Source organism: Lonchura striata, chromosome 5 (assembly GCF_050655825.1).
Source record: "Lonchura striata isolate lonStrDom1 chromosome 5, ASM5065582v1, whole genome shotgun sequence".
NCBI classification, from domain to species: domain Eukaryota; kingdom Metazoa; phylum Chordata; class Aves; order Passeriformes; family Estrildidae; genus Lonchura; species Lonchura striata.
Window position 1 is genome coordinate 39418340 of NC_140707.1, and position 16904 is coordinate 39435243.

The window sequence follows — 16904 nt, forward strand, 5'->3', positions numbered from 1 at the left end:
TTTCTTGAGATACTCCTCATCAAAAAAGCACTCCAAATCACTTGACTGTTGTCCATATTTTTTGGTTAAAAGAAGGAAATTTTTTCTGTTTTACAGTTTTTCTTAATTTTTTTCTTCTTTACATTTCCGTAACTTTACATTTAATGCTAATACATTTAGAGTGTAGGAAAAGTGCTCTGTATGTTTAATACCATGATTTTTTGAGAAAGATTTATTGTAACTCTTGGAGTTTCTGAGGGCTGCCTGTTTTATTGCTTTAGGGATGCAGTCAGAAAGTGAGTACAGAAAGGTCTTTACAGAATGAATTATGGACCTGTGATTTAGTTTTAGAGATGCTGAAATTATTTTTCTGAGTCTGAGTTCAGATGGCATTAAGTCTGGTAGACAAGTCTTCCAGTGACATTACCAACTCATATGTCAGTCATATAACTACAGGAGAGAGAAAAGATAATTTAGGAAACTATTTGATTCTGCTGTGTGAGGATATAACTATTTCTCTTTTTATTTTGTTAATTTTATTTAAGGGATTCAAATTATTTCATATGAAAATTAATTTTAATAATCTGACAGAATCTTCAGTGGCTGCTGCTTCTCTTCATGTGGTGATATTTCCAACCTTTCCTTCTTCAGCCTCATGTTGGTGAGCCAATAAGCATATGTTATGGAATCCTTAGTAGGCCTTTCCCAATGTGCAAGCACCTAAATAATCTAAATCCTGAGCTGTAGGAAAAAAAACAACAACTAGAAATGCCCACTGAAATCAACATCACTGCACTTAGAATAGCTCTTAAGAGTTTCACTTTCTTTTATCTCTCATCTGTGATTCAAGTCTTATTTCTGGCCAGAGAAAAGTGCCTGGCATATAATGCTTAGGATCAAAAAGGGACAGTCCTGTTGGTTTTAGTGAAGTATTGTAAATAATGAAGTTGGCCCTGCTTGTCAGTTTTAGATATGCCAGCATTGCTATAGGAATAAAGCCAATTAACTAATACTGTGGAGAGCTGGCAAAAGCATATTTGTTTTTTTTTACTGTCTCAGCAGAACTTGTTTGTTATTTGCACTACATTGAAAGATTTTGCTGAGGGTATTCATGCAAAGTGCTTTTTAAAAGTCACTATGGTTGTGTTCCACAAAGTGGCACAGAAGATTAGCAGCAAAGTGACATTGCCAAGGTCAAAGGAAGAGGAAAGGACAGAGGTCAAAATAAACCCCAGCAATTCTGATTCAGCCAAATCAGTAGTTCTTCCTTTCAAGTTACTTGAAATCTTTACCTCTCCCACTTTTTGAACCACCAATGTAAGCTGTGGTGTCCCAATATTCAAAGCTCTAGCTTTCTAAAAGAATTCCAAACTCTGCTATAGCTTTGCTTGTTTAAAGAAGTTAAGCCTTTATCTGTTCATAAAGATGCCAGTAGAGCTGACTTTCCACATGATTTATGGATAGTTGTTCCTAGGACTTAAAATACTCCTTGTCTTTTTTATTTTAATCCAGTCATAGCTGATACTCTTCTGCTGGTCTTCTTAGAGAAGGAAAAGTACTTGTAAACCTTTTTGTCTGTCTGGCAGAGGTGTAAAGGAGAACTCTTCCAGGGTCTGCTGCATGTATATTGACAGAGCAGTTTGGAACACTGCACAGTGGTGCTACTTCTGGTACTCCAGTGTAATTTGCTGACTAACTCTCCAGTGTTGTACCTTCTATCAAATGGATTTCCTTTGTCAGTGCAATTCAATGACTGAGTAATGCTTTATGCAGAATATTGTGAAGTTATGTCATTGATATCTGAATGCTTTTCACTCTCCTGATGTAAGTAATTGGTCTGGCTGTAGCTGGGTAGTCCCTTGGCCTGTAAGAGGAAAGTGGTAAAAGGTGAAGTTTTGTGGGGGGGATGGGTGGTGTGAAAGACAACAGCTGGGACATGAATTTTCTGGAAGCTAAAAATCACTAAAACTCTTTTTTTTTGTTTCTTTTTTTCTAAGTTTAAAACTTGTGTACAGGAGATACCAGGGCTTTCAAACAACCTGTATATACTCCTAAGGCTGATGAAAGATGACTTCAGGTTCTGCCCTTATGCAATTACCTGATTCTATCAACAAGCTTTAAGACAGTGCTGATGGTGCATAACTCCTAGTTCTGGTTATTCTGCTTATATTTCTCTTTCTTCCCAGAGTATAATAATTTGTGCTAATATCCTGGCCACTTGTGTTGTAGTTTAAAAAAATTCCAAGTAGCCATAATTTTTTTCATGTGGTAATATGATGAGGAAATTTATGTCATTAATACTACACATTTTCATTGAAAAGAATGAAAAAAAAGTATTATTAGTGCAGAAGATGTAAATTATGCCTGAAAGTGTTGCTAATTTTTAAGGTGTTAAAATACCAGGAGTTCACAGAAGTAGGGTGACAGTTTCTGAGCTGTACTTTGGTATTTTATTGGGTTTTTTCTTCATTAGCTATTGTGCAGCTCTTGTCTTCTTAGCGAGGTTTGACAGATGCTTTCATGGTGCAGTCTTATTTTCATGTCTTAGTAGGTTTCTGAGAATTCCAAAATGAAATACTTCTTCTGTAAATGGCTTCTGAAGATGGATTGATATCTTCACTGTTAAGTGCAAGTCAAAAATATGAAGTCTTTAGGAAATGTTTGATGTCCACAAGAAGATTTTGGTGTCCTCCTGCCCACACTAAGTAGTAAAAAGGCAACTTCATTGATGGAATCTGTTACCCTTGTAGACAAGTATGGAAAAAGTACCTTTTGTTTTTAAGAAATGAATTTGTGTCTAATACATTTGAAACCCTAGCTAATATCCTTTTCATGTAATTGAGCCACTGTGTACATTTTTTTCAGGATTCGCTCTGCTTTTTGGTATGTGTTTGTTTTCTCATTCTAGGATAGTTTATGTTGGTGTGACTGCCAAAAGATTGCCAGAGTTGACTGGTGTGTCTGCTAATTGCTTGTTAATTGTCCCACTGCTATTGGAAATTCTTCCTTAGACCCAAGCCTTTTGCAGATATGAAATAGTAACAGAACCTCATGCACTGAGCAAATAAACTATTCCAAAGCATAACAATTCAGAAGTATGTTGTTTGGTTTCATCACTGTTTCTAAAGTTCAGAAAGAAGAGTTTTTGCCCACAGAACAGTAAATCATTGTGTCCCAGTCTGTAGAATAGTCATTGTGGTGGTAATGGCAGCTTGGTGCAGCATCACTTAGGGTCCTCTTGGGAAGGAAGTAGCCAGAGGACATGCAGCCTTCCTATGAAGTGTTTGTATTACTGCCACACAGCCCTTCCGCTTTGCTTTCTAGAGGCTTTGTTGTATTGCTCACAGATTTATTATGACATGATTTTTTATTAAAAAACAAATATACCCTCCCAAAAGAGAAAGCATTACCTTGTGCACATATGCATTCCAAATTGTCTCTGAAATTCTGTATGTGTTTTGAATGCTGTATGTCTTATGTCTGGGATAATTTTTAAAGCTACAAGCCAAGCTCCTAGTGTTTGTACATCTATCTCTGATGCGTGAAACAGGCTCCTGGATTTTGCTTTGGCCATTAAGAAATATTAGGATCTCCTATTTGTATTACAGCTGGAAAAATCTAAAATGCAAGCATGGCTTCCTCCTTCCCTATATATAGACTAATTGTTGAGATATGTGGCAAACAATGGTCAGTGTACCAGTAGCTCCACTTAGTAGTAACAGGTAAATACTTTAACCACTAAGATGTTATTGCAATTTCTGTGCTTAAACTTGGGTTTCCTGGGAGGTTCCTGGTATACTATAAAAAAATGCTAGTATGAATAATTGCTGTAAGGAGGGTACATATAAGGGTGGTGGGATGTATGTGGACCAGGCCATGTGATCCATCTACCACAAAAGCATTGCATTTCCTGTTGTTTCTCCTTTATGAGTGTGGGCCTATGGAAAGATGCTAGAGAACAGTCTTTAGTTCCTTTTGACTTTGCATTGTTCAAGAATCCTGAGAAAAATCCTATTACTTTGATTAATAGAACTTAATATGCCTAATTCTGCTTATTGAAGTGTTGTCAGTCTTGCTCTGGGTTTATTGATGATTAGCTTTTTCTTTTTTGCTGTAATTGGTCACATCATGTGTGGTTTTGATATGATTATGGTCCTCTGATAACCACAGAATATTCCTAATACTTCATCAGGTTATTGTGTAGTTAGAATCTTTAATCACAGGGTAAGCTGGGTCAAAAAAAATCTAACAAATGTAGCACATCAAAAAGTCAACAGCTTTTTGTTAACTCTATTGTTATCTTGTATGGACTTTCATGTACAATAGTGCAATAATGCCCTCTTTCTCACCAGCTGGCAACTTGTTCTGGTCACTTTAAGGTCAAACTCTGCAGTATACAAAAAAACTCTTGAGTTTTACTGTTGTCAGATGTAGCTTGGTGTTGATTTCACATCTAAAAGCCTTTTAACATTTGTTCTGATGAATGAAAATGCACCTCTCTATCTTTTTAAAATATTTTAAGTTGAATCTGATTTTAAAAACTCCATAAAACACCCCAGCTTCTGTTGTGGATTGTGCTGCTGCCTGTGAAGTGATGTCTTTCTTACTTTCTAGATTTTGGAGTGCCATCTTATTCAATTAATGAGTTGGTGTTGGTGTTCTTTACTGTTTCATAAAGATGTCTTAATTGAAACCAAAACCAAAACAGTTTGGGCTACCTTTTCCCATAATGATTTTCATGTTTATATTTACCTGGAAACAGCTCCCACTGAACCAACATTATTATTAAATCTCTTTTCAGACAGTCTCTTGAGAGACAAATGATGAATGCCATTCATGTGATTTTACTCTTTCTTTTTGTTGTTGTTGCCTAATACAGTTCTTGATTTGTTGTTGGCTTTCAAAGTGATAGTTTGGCAATGCCCTGTGTTGAGTACAGATGTAATTATATTTTTTCCTTGGAGCATTTAACTGATTATGAAGAGTACAATAATCCATGCCTGAGCTAGAGGTTGTTGCAATGTCACCAGTATGTTAGGATTTCGTCTGACACCAGAATTGAACAGCTCTATTTTTCCCAGAAACTCACCTGAGCAATCCAAGTCTTTTGTACAGATCACTAAAGCGATAAGACTTCTTGCAGCCTGGCTAGGTGAAAGGATCGATTCTAAATATAGCTGGGCTTTGGAGGCCTTTCCTCTCCCCTCCCCCATTATGCATTAGCTCTTTAGAGTTACTGTACTGCATGGCATAAAATCCAAGAACTGCTGTGCTGTCACATCCATCACCTCCTCTAGGCTGATAGAAAAGGACAGTCGTGCAGCTTTGTGGATTTGCTGAACCCTGACTTGTACGCAGTAATTAAGAAGGTTTTGGTTCCAAGGTGTACATATGTATATTTTTTAACATACCGTTGCTGAATGCTTAATGATAAGAGAGAAAACACTTGTTTATTATTAGAGGCAATATTTGTGGGTTTTGGTTTTGCTTTTAAGATGTGAAATTTTAAGTGGGTCTTAAATTCTGTCCTCACTAGCATCTCATGCAACACTTAGCCTTCTTTAGCTTAAACAGATATTAAAGATGCAGCCCAACTGAAATCAATGGCAGAGTACCCAGCAGAAGGTAGGAAAGGCTACATGCGGAAAGCCCAGACTTATTCCATGTGCAGATCTGTTAATCACTTTAAGTACTTTGAATGCTGGATCAAGAGCAGATTGCTCATTATCTGGATACTTGTGAAGCAGAGCTGGCTGACTATGGAAGGTAGAGCTAAAATTACAAATAAGATTTTGGCAAACTGCTACTGAGGTCTCATTTTGGAGCGAATTTTTGAAATCCTTTCCCAAATGCTTAGTTCTGTCCTCAAGACAGAATGCTAGTGTACTGCCAATAGGACTTAATAATTTAAAAAAAGGATTGCCTGGCAACCTCAGTCCCTTGTTCCCTTTGCAATAGCGCTGCTTTTTTGACTTGTTAGGCTAACTGCAGACTTGATAGCTATCCTCTGCCTCTGAGACAATGCAGCAGCATGAAGCAGTGTATTAAGGCTATCTTTTTACCTAACATCTAGGTTTTACCACCTCCAGCATCTGAGCTGACATGTATCTTGGGAAGTTTTGCTTATTTATAGGAGGGGAAATAGGATTGGAACAATCAAAGTTCAGTGAAACCATCTTCTATTCAAGAATATTTTTGTTTCATCTATGAATAGTTGTCTCCTTGAAATAAGAACTGATTGAAAGCCAGAGAACAATATTTAATACTTCTACTACTATAGTACCTTCTGTATTAAAACCCTGAAGATTTCAGATTGCATTGCATTTTTTCAGAGCACAGTGCAACATTTAATTCTTTTTTCAGATAGAAGCAAGTAGAAAAAGTAGTAATTGTCCCATGTAAGGAGCAAAAGATGCTTATCTGATTTTTCTTAATTAGTATTAATTTAAAAGTATTAATCCATATTTGCATGAATTTCACAGTATTGCAGTAGTTAAAAGTATTTGATCTGGAAATTGATCTAGAAGACAGTGAAACGGATTTGTACAAAGTGCAAATTATATTGTGGAGAGATGAGTGAAAAATATTCTGTAGGTTGAAGTTGTCTTTCCTAGTTGTGAAATTCCAGAGTCTATGTGTGTCAGAGAAGAAATGAAAATAAAAATAAAGCTCCTCCAGAGGTCTCCTTGCTTGCATAAGTATTCTGTGGTCTGAAAAACATCCCTTAGAAAACATACATGGTTGAATGAAAAGACTCTTTGTTCAAAACAAAGTTTCCTGTAACAGATTGGCTCAGTTTTGGACATATTCTGCCGTGGGTGGGTGGCAGAGTCTGGATCCTGTGATATTACTCAGTCTTTTATCTGCTCTGGCAAACTTTTGATTTCAGTAGGCTTTTAGCTTTCTTGGGAGATTTGTGTCAAGCAATTTTTGGATGAATTTGGATTTGTTTGGAAATGGAAATATTTTCTGTTTCCTTCAACTCTTGCACTTGAGACTTCTGCTGTATTGGTGGCAGAGAGCTTTTAATGGTAGCACCTCCCTGTATGGGCTTGGATTCCTTTTAAATCATATCACAGGAATGACTTGCATTATTTAGAGCTGAAACCCTGCTCATGTTTTGCATTTAAGGATCTTGGAGTGAAACAGTGTTGGCTTTCATAAAGGTTTTGCTTTGTTTTTTTATTAAAGTTACTGTACCTGGGATTTTGTGGATTCAGTATCTGATCTATCTCTTTACAGTACCTGAATTATCTAATTGAGGAAGTAAATGGGCTGATGCATATTCACCATTTGACCACTTTTGGTAGTTTGCATTTTGGTCAGTAAAGCCACAGAAGGCTGTTCTGTTTTCAGAATGGAGGAAGAAATAAAATGTGTCCAGTATTCCCACCCACAATGGTACTCCAGCCAGTGGTCTTTCACATTCCAGCCACGACAGGGTAAGCATTAGTTCCCTTCTTTACAGTTGACCTTAGTGATGTTGGAAATAGTGATGGTAAAGTAGCAGATGAGCAAAAGCCTATGGGAAAACAAATCTGGTACTAGGCTGTTGTGTCCATTGGTTCATCAGTTGCTCTGGAATGATCTGCCGAAACACCTAACCATGTAAAAAGGTGTGGTATTATTCTGGGAGAGAAAAGGCAGATGAAATAATGTAATTTCATGTTAGTTTGACTTCCCTTGCCATGTTTCAGCCTTTCAGGTCAAAACTACTGGTCTTTTCACTCTCTTCAATCTTAACAAAATTAGAATAGATGTGCTGAAGCATTGGAAGTGAAGCAGAAACTTTGTTTAGAGTCCAGATAAAAAGGGAGACTGGGGAAGAAGCTTCAGAGTCCATGCAGCTAGTTAATTATTTAAATATTAGAATTGAACATTTCTACAGCAAGTAAAATAGCAATGACATTTATCTTATTTATAGTTCTTCCTCTGTTGTCACTCCCACCCATTGCTGTTGCTGCCATCTAGCTCTTGGCCTGTGTCAGCAGCTGATGTGGCCCTAAGGGGACGAAAGCACTACACAAAGTAATGGGTAACAGCTCCTGGGAATGGGTGTGAGTGGGATACATTTACAGGCTGAGTGCTTTTGCTGGAGATTTTCCTCTTGTTTTGATATGACTGCTTTCTGCATTTGTAGAATGCTGGGGAGCAAAGCAGTGCTAATGTTGGTGGAGACTAAACTAGAACTACTCAAGTGTACTGACACTTAGAGGTGTTCAGGTATTTCCAGCACCTTTGAGAGTTTCAGGCCTTCTCTACATCATGCAGGTGCTGTGTCTGTTAGACAGCCGGCAGGCAGGGCGTCAGCTGGGACATCCACCACTGGCTTTGTCTCCAGGTGCAGGACCTCCCTTTAATAACCTCAGGCTTGCTTGGTGTGCCTTTATAGTTAGTTTTTCTTACATTTGTAGCAAAGGAGCTTCTGATATTTTGTTCTCCCAATCTGTTTCAAAGCGTGGGTATCCACCCTGGCCTGCTAGGAACACTATTAAATGGTACAGGTCTCTATGAAAAATTGATAAAGCTTAAAAATATAACAGTAAAATACATTAATTAATGTTGCTTTATCACTAGGTAGTAATTTTTTTCATGGTCTGCCTGTTGTATTTCAAGAAAAGAGTAGTAGTTGCTCTGGCACTAAAATCTGACTGTGTTGTCTCTACTGGGGAGAAGTTATCTGGAGGTTAAGTATGAAGCTAGCAATCATCCATCCAGTTAGCATTATATCCAGCTCTTTCCCCCCACAGTAGGTTTCCTTGTCTTCTAACCTTCTTCCTTACATATTTCTTTCTGTATGCTTTCAGTTTTCATTACACTCAGTCTTGCTCTTATTTCTTTATCTCTTTCTCCTTCACCTAATTATTGTGACCATTTCCATCAGGCCTGACATTCATTAGCTAATAGTTTTCTATTCTTGTGTGCCAGGTTTACTGAGTAGCATCATGCACAGATAATTGACTTGGTATGAGCTGGACCATACAAGAGACTGTTGTAGATTTTTTTTTTCAATTTTTTCAGGTTTCTTAATACACACACACATTCTCTGGACTGGGAAATGGAGCATGAAGTTGTTGATAGAGCTGTTGTCATGAAGTACTGGGGCAATGGGCAGTTTAGTGGTTAACTCTTGTGGTGGTACAGCAGGGTAATCCTGATTTCCTTGGTATTGTTGCTATCAACTTTTGCCTATTAAGTCAGGAACTTCTTTATTTTTTTGTACTTTTTATTAGTACTTTATTAGTATTTTATTGCGTAACTTCTTAATTTTCTTGGTGTGTCAAATAAACCGGGAATATGACAGCAGAATAGTTGAAAAAGCTGAAGCCAGCTTTTGGTATGCCTGACTGTTCATACGATTTTGTATAGTAGACAGCAGCCTCTTTATTCTACTTTGATAGATAAAAGTGGGAGTTCACACTGTAGAAGTTCCTTCCTGAATATTGTTCTGCTTCTGAATTGATGAGTCAGCTTGTAACACAAGCAAAGGAGTATTCTCTTCAGTACTAAACTATGCAGATTAACCTAATCCTTTCTCTAGGCTCAGAAACCAGAAAAAGGCAATTATGACCATATTTTGCTGCCTTGAGACTTAGTGTTGACAGTTGAGGATCTGTTTTCTACCAGTTCTTTGATGTTGCTATCAACTGGATCAGAATATGTTTAGGTTTTTATTTTTCCTTACTAGCTGTTCCCCATTGCTTTGGCCCACTGGATGCTAAGAATGCTGTCCAAACTGTTCAAAAGTTCATTTGGAAACTAAAATAACCATTTCAAAAGAAACAAGCAAAAATCTGACAGTGTTACCACCTTCCAGGGGGAGTATCTCTTTGTGAGAGGAGGTTATAATACATTTTCTTGTTTTGCTGGTGTGATTTGAGCAGAAAAGAGAATTAAAACAGCAGCTGTTAAGTTCATTGCCAAATTTTTTTTCTTAATTTACCTTGTGAAAAATTTCCCTTGGTGAAAGCAATCTACCTCTTCAGACTATCTTTTTTGTGCATACTAGAGGTAGTATAGCGTTGAATTAAAAATAGGAGGTGTATGACTGGCATTTCGTAGTGACCAACTTGAAACCTAAGTAAAAATTCATTATATTTGTTTTAGTGATTGGATGGAAAGGTTTGCTGCAGATGGTTTTTCTGTTTGTGTAGGATAGAGGAGCATGTTTAGAAGGGAATAGATGGGTTTAAGAAGAATAAAATTAAAGGAAAGGGATACAAGTGTATATATTCTGGCAGAAGGAAAGAGATTCAGACTTAGCTTCTAGCATAATTGGAAAGAGGCGAAGCATTATAATACAAATAAGCTGGGTTAAGCAGGAAGAAGAGTATATCAACAGTGCAGTCATTTGCATTGCAACACTATAGCAAAATTCAAAATATTCTCAAAACAAAATTTGCACAGTAGTTTTAAAGTTCCTAATGTAGTGGCTAAGAAGTAGAAGTGATACACATTAGATACGGTTTACCCAATCTCTTCAGGTGTTTTAAAACATAGGTACAAGTATAGCTCTATGCCCCTAAAATGTTATACATCTTTATCCCCCTATCTTTATTTTCTTTTGGTGTATCTTTATATCTGCTCTTAAGTCTTTCTGGTAGATACATGAGTAGAAAAAACACAGCTGTATAATAGCTGGAGTGACTTCTTACTTGTATTAAGGCTTTGGGTGTTTGTCAGTGATGTTCACCATTGACTTTTCAACTGATTCAATGATTGTTAAAGGTGAATGGTGCAAGATGCAATGAGAGATGACCCTCAGCTGCCTTTGTGGACAAACGGACAGTTTTACTTAAGACTTATTTTACAGTAGTACCAGTTTGGCTTACATTAGCTGTCATACTAATAGAACAACATATTTATGACTATTAATTTTAGACATTTTAGACTACTGAGGTAATTTTGCAATGTTAAGTAAATTGGTTTTTGTCAGATGTCTCTCTAACATCTTGCGTGTAGGGGAACTTATGTAATTGAAATAGCTTGTTTATACCAGAGAGATTTATGTGGCTTGAGTAAGCACTTAGGACAGATGTGCCTCTAGTTATGACAGGCTCTTGTAGAGGGTAATTCAGACATGTATAAATGTCTGAATTAGATATATGCTTGGAATCCGCTTCTGTAGAGGCTTTGTCTTTTATCAGACCCTTTGGAGCCTGGGAAGACTGCCTTCAGAGATGCTGTGAGTTGGTTTTATGTAAGCCAGTTTTCACTGTAATAATCCACAGCTACAGATGGGGGAGAACAGGAGGGAGAAGACATTCACCTTTTGAACACGTGACGCTGTGGCAGGTGTAAATCTGTTGCAAGCATACGAATTTCATCTCCATATAAATGTTTATTATTTGCCTCCAGGGCAATCCTTCTGTAGTTTTATCTGATAATTTATGGCAGAGTTGTAACTTGGCTAGCATTTAAACTGTTAATTTTTGTATCTTCAGTTTGTATTCCTTCAGAATTAATTTGATCATTTGGTCCTCTGTTTTGCCACTTAGAACTAACCAGTGATTTTGGTACCATACATGATATCTTTAATAACAAAATTTTGAAGCTGCAGGTGTCAATATTTTCCCTGCAGTGATTTCTCCTTCTGAAAGGCATCTATCTCCATAGTGACTTGTGATGATGACGCAGAACTGAAGATCCAGCAGTAGGAACTACATGAAGGCTGAAGGATATGATGGCATTTTAGAAATCTTAACCAAGTTGGTTTTTGTATTGTTTTGAATACTAAGGCAGATGTTTTTTGTCTTTCTAGGAAAGCATAATAATGTGGAATTTGATGGAACAGGAGGAAGAGCTGACTCAGTGTCAGATAACATTGTGTCAGTTGTACTTCAGTGGATCTGTTCCTGTGATGTTTGTTTTCAGTACAAATCTTTGTTTAAGTAACAAAAGCATCTAAGTTGGCTCTGGCTCTAGAAGAGGAACCCTCATTCTTCTTGAAGTTACTGATATACAGCTATGGCTCATGAAACTGAGAACCAAAAACTTTGAGATATGTTATCACTAGACTCTGGATGCTTTCACAGGTTTAAGATTGACATTGGAGTGTGTGGAAAGCCTGCTAGCTATTAATGTACATCCAGAATGGTGCTAATATTGGAGAAGGTAAATTGGCTTCACCTGACCTCAAGAAGTTGGTTTCCATTGCTTTCAACTCTGCTAGAAAAGCTGCTAGTCCAAATCAGACAAGCATAAGAGGATTCTGAGTACATCATCTGTTCTTCCACTTCCATACTAAGTAAGAAACCATCTTTAAATGGTAGCAGCATTGACAGAGTTAACACCCCGTCATTCTTTGTACTGATTGAAACCGGCATGCCATACAGTGTTGCCTTTCCTCTTTATTACTGCAACTTGTTTTGGCCAGAGCAGAAGCCAAAGCATCACATAGATGGAAACCTCTATCAAAAAGTACTGAAAATATAATGATGACAAATCAGCAAATTTTTCACAAGAGTCTGATAGGAAAATAACTTCATGATTCTTGTAGGGCACCAAAGATGTTCTTGAAGAATATGGAGGAAGCTCAGTAAACATTTTCATTTCAAAGAAAAAGGACTATCTCATCATAACCTAGATAAGAGGAGGCTCAGTATTTAATTTCTAACTTTCTGTCTCAGCTCTCTAACATGCCTTGATTGACTGTTGTCTTTTAGCACTTGCAGTCTGCTTGGCTCTCAAGGGATAAAACAGTGGGGTCAAATCAAGGGTCAGGAATGACTCTTGAAAGTCCATGTGGTAATCAAGTTCTTGGTATGCTCTTAGTGGTTGAAATTACACACCTAAATCATATGTATCTGGATGACTGCGTGATCTAAGGAAAGTCTTGTGAAGAGGTACTAAAGCAAATTAGATCATATTCATTCTACACTGGGACACATGGAGATATTGAAGAGCTGTCTTGCTGGATAGAATTTCTGTGAGCTGTAATTAATTTCTCATTGTCAAATGCTTATTTTCTGGAGGACAAGTTCTAAGTTTTCTAGGATTAAATGGAAACATACTAGAACACTAATGTATTATTACTCCTGTAAGGACACACATGCATGGTACACTTCACCAAAGGTTGCTAACCATATGAATGTTACTTTAAGCCACCATGCTTTCCTTTGCACTTGCACAGCATGCAATGAACATGGTAATTTCCTATATTGTTTTTCTGTAGCATTTGGATGGTGAAAGCTGTCTGAATGTGCTTGTAATCCCTGGTTTGCTTCACCAGTCACCTTTGCACACTGCTGGTTGGCTCCTACCATGCTACTTAAGATCAGCTTTTAGCCTGTGCCACAGAGGAAGAAGAGGAGCTACTAGTACAAAGCAGACCTTAATCTACAATTTGTCTGGCTCTATGCATGCACACAAGAAGAAATTCCTTGCATGGGCCTTGCTGAAACAGGGAAAGACTGATCCACCTCTAACAAGCTGATACGTGTTCATGTTCCTACTGGTTTGGATCTCATTCTTCCCTGGTTGCTTGCAGACTAGGTCCAGTGTCTTTGCTGCCAAACAGTCTCTCTTTTGAAGGCTGGGAACATGAAAGATTTTCTGTTCAGTTTTCTACCTATTTTAAACCTTTGTATCACTTGCAGATCTTTAAAATCAGGAAACAAGATTGAGATTTACTTCATTGGTATATTAGCTGTGTTTTGATGTAAGTGCTCTATATCTGTACGTGAACTTGTTTTGGTTGTGTAGTAGGTTGATGCTGGCTGGATTCCAGGCACCCACCAAAGCACCTCTGTTATTCCCCTCTGCACCTGCATGGGGGAGAGAAAATATAATGAGGGGTTCATGAGTTGTGATAAGGACCAGGATAGATCACTCATCAAATAACATTATGGGCAAAAACAGACACGAGTTAGAAATATCAATTGAATTTCTTAGTAAAAAACACAGAGTAAGATAATGAGAAGTAAAAGAGCACCTTAAAAAAAACCCCAATCTTTCCTCCTTCCCAGCTGTATTTCCTCTCTCCATCAGCACAGGGAGACAGGGAATGGGGGCTATGCTCAGTTTGTCACACATTGTTCCTGCTGCTGCTCCGGGGGAGGAGTCCTGCTACAGCTCTGGTGTGGGGTCCCTCCCACAGGAGACAGTTCTCCATGGGCTTCTCCAGCATGAGTCTATCCCACAGGCAACAACTCCACAAACTGCTGCAACACGGGTTGCTCTTCCCTCACTGAGATCACTCCTTCAGGCACAGCCTGCTCCAACATGGGTCCCCCATGCAGTCACAAGTCTTGCCAAGAAACCTTTACACAGATCTGCAGGTCCCTGCCAGGAGACTGTTCCAGTATGAGCCTCCCACAGGGTCACAGCCTTCTCAGGCATCCATCTGCTCTGACATGGGTCTCCTCCATGTGGTACAGGTGGATCTCTGCATCCATGTGGTCCTCCAGAGACTGCAGAGAAAGCTCAGCTCCAACTGACATTGGTGCCTCCAGAGTTGTTCCTCTCACATATTCTCTCTCCACTCTTCTCTTGATGATCACATGTGCATGATAACTTTTTTTTATTCTTCTTTTGAAATATGTCACAAAGGTGTTACCATCACTTCATATTGGCTCACCCTTGGCCAGTGGCCCATCTGTCTTGGAGCCTCCAGGGATTTGCTCTGTTGGACATTGGGAAAGCTTCTAGCATCTTCCACCCATACCAGAACCTGGCCATGCTAACTCAATGCAGTTATGCCAGATGTTGATCATCTGGCCACTCTTATCTCAGTCCTGAGTGATCAAATCTGTTAAAATAGGGAAAAGTGCATTAACTCTGTAAGCGTAGAGAGCATGTTGCTTGTTTATGCCTCGTCTATCTTGTTTGTTTTGTCATGGACTAATAAAACTGCAGAAGTAGTACTTGCAGAAGAGGACTTGCACTGAGAGTATTCAACAAGGTGTAATAACTGATTGTAGGTAAAACTCGGAAGGAAATGAGACCATCTTGATTGGCATAAGCAAAATGCATATGCAGTGTCCCAGCAACCTCCTATGTGTTCTCCATAAAAGTTTGTGGTTTTTTTTAAGGAGGAAACAGAAACAAATTAATATTTTACCTATTTAAAAGTTCTTCATTGGAATTCAGGCAAAAACAAGACGAGAGAGTCAGTCAAGGCTTTTGGTTTGAAAATCTGACAGATGGGCGAGGGAGACTCTAGCAGTTCCAAGTGAGCCTGTTGATACCAAATAACACAATAAAGAGAACTGAAACAGATGCAAAAAGAGATGCCATTCTTAAAATTAATTTTTAAAAGTTTGGATTGCAAGATTACTATTCCAAGCAGTTATTACAAGGAAATAGAAAAGGAGCTAAGGATGTAACTAAGGAATCAAAGACTTGCAATAAATCCGTCCCTTTTGTTGTCCTTCTCTGTGGTCTTTTGTCATGGTAATTTTTCTTACTACCGTGCATCTGACAAAAGAACAAGTTCTGGATACAAAAGAACCGTGTAAGGGCTAATTATTGTGTTAGAACTTAATACAAATCAAGGTAATTAGATTTAAGTAACCTCTTACCACGAAGGTATGTACAAAGTATTTATCAGTTCTGAATATGGTGGTCTGTCCTGCTATTGACGTCATTCAGACAGAATACAGTCTATGACCAATACATTTGTTTGCTCCTCATTGTGATTATGGAGGGAGGAAAAAAAATCCCAAGACCCCCTAAACCCATAGTTCTTGCCTCAAAGTTTAACTTTACAACATCACTGTACATCTCTAAATTACTGCATTTAAATTTAAAATTACATTTTGTTATTCTGCCAGTTCTTTAGGCAGAATGGGTACAAGCTAGAAAAAGAAACACTATGTACATTCTAGGAAGCTTTTCACCCTGCAATCAATGAGTGACTTGCTAGCAATTTCTTTTAGCACTTCATCTGCTAGAAAGAAGTAAAAAAGTTGGACTTAATTTGAAGAAGAGGACCAAAGGAAGGAACCTTGTCTACCTTGGTTTCTTGTGGTGGTTCTGTTCTGCACTGAAGTATTGCTCTAAAAATGAATTTGCTGTTGCCAACATGAAAAGAAGAGTAACTCTAGGCCTCAGTCTCTTTTCTCTGTGATTAGGAAAATGGAGCATTCAGTCATGTCAGAAATTTTGCAAAAGAAGCAAGAACCAGGAGCTTAACCATAGGTCTAATTTCTTTGCACCTTAAGTTGTCCCACAACAATGTTTGAAGTAGTATTTTGTCAATTCTGAAGTCTTGTAAAAGGTTTTTTTTAAATTTTCAAAGAACAATTTCCTTATTATTGAAGTAAAAGCAGTATTTAAACATTTTAAATGTGTGTTACTTATGATGTAGAAGGATTCAAATAACACTTTGGGGTTTTATTTGGTGGAAATCCCCATTTTAATTATTAGAAAGAATGATACTGCCTCACGCAAAAAAAAAAAAAAAAAGCAAGCTGTGTTAGCTTGAGGCTAACACTTGAGTCTTTTCATGGACTGCTGAAAATGGTGCTGAAGATTATTTTCTTTAATTTTTGCAGCACATTTGCCTTTTATAGATTTTGCTATGATCCACAATTGTTTGATTATGGAGGTTATGAGGTTTCTTTTGTTTGGTTGGGGTTTTTTTTGTTTTTGTTTTTTTTTTTTGCAGTTGATGCATCCATAGAAAAAGAAACATCCTTGTGTTTTCTGAGAACCTATGTCTGTAGTGTCTGTAATGGCATTAAAAACAGAGTAGCTGTATAGTGATGGTGTGTAACTGACTTGGTGGTTTTTGTTGTGAAGTCTTTGGAATAATACTAATACAAATATTTTTTTTCCTTTGTGGTGCTTTATGAAGTGGCTTAAAAACATTTCAGAGGCTTATGGTTCCATTAGTTATGGAAATTTATGGGAGCCTTCATATTCTGTTGCTTTATGTTGCATTGCTGGTGTGACTCGTGTGGTCACTTTGCACTAAGATAAAG

General features: G+C 37.8%; 1 protein-coding gene across 2 annotated transcripts in view; it reads left to right on the forward strand.

Annotated features, from left to right (window-relative positions):
• Positions 1–16904, forward strand: part of MAP3K9 (mitogen-activated protein kinase kinase kinase 9) — a 60617-nt gene that overhangs the window by 9218 nt on the left and 34495 nt on the right. The window lies entirely within an intron of this gene.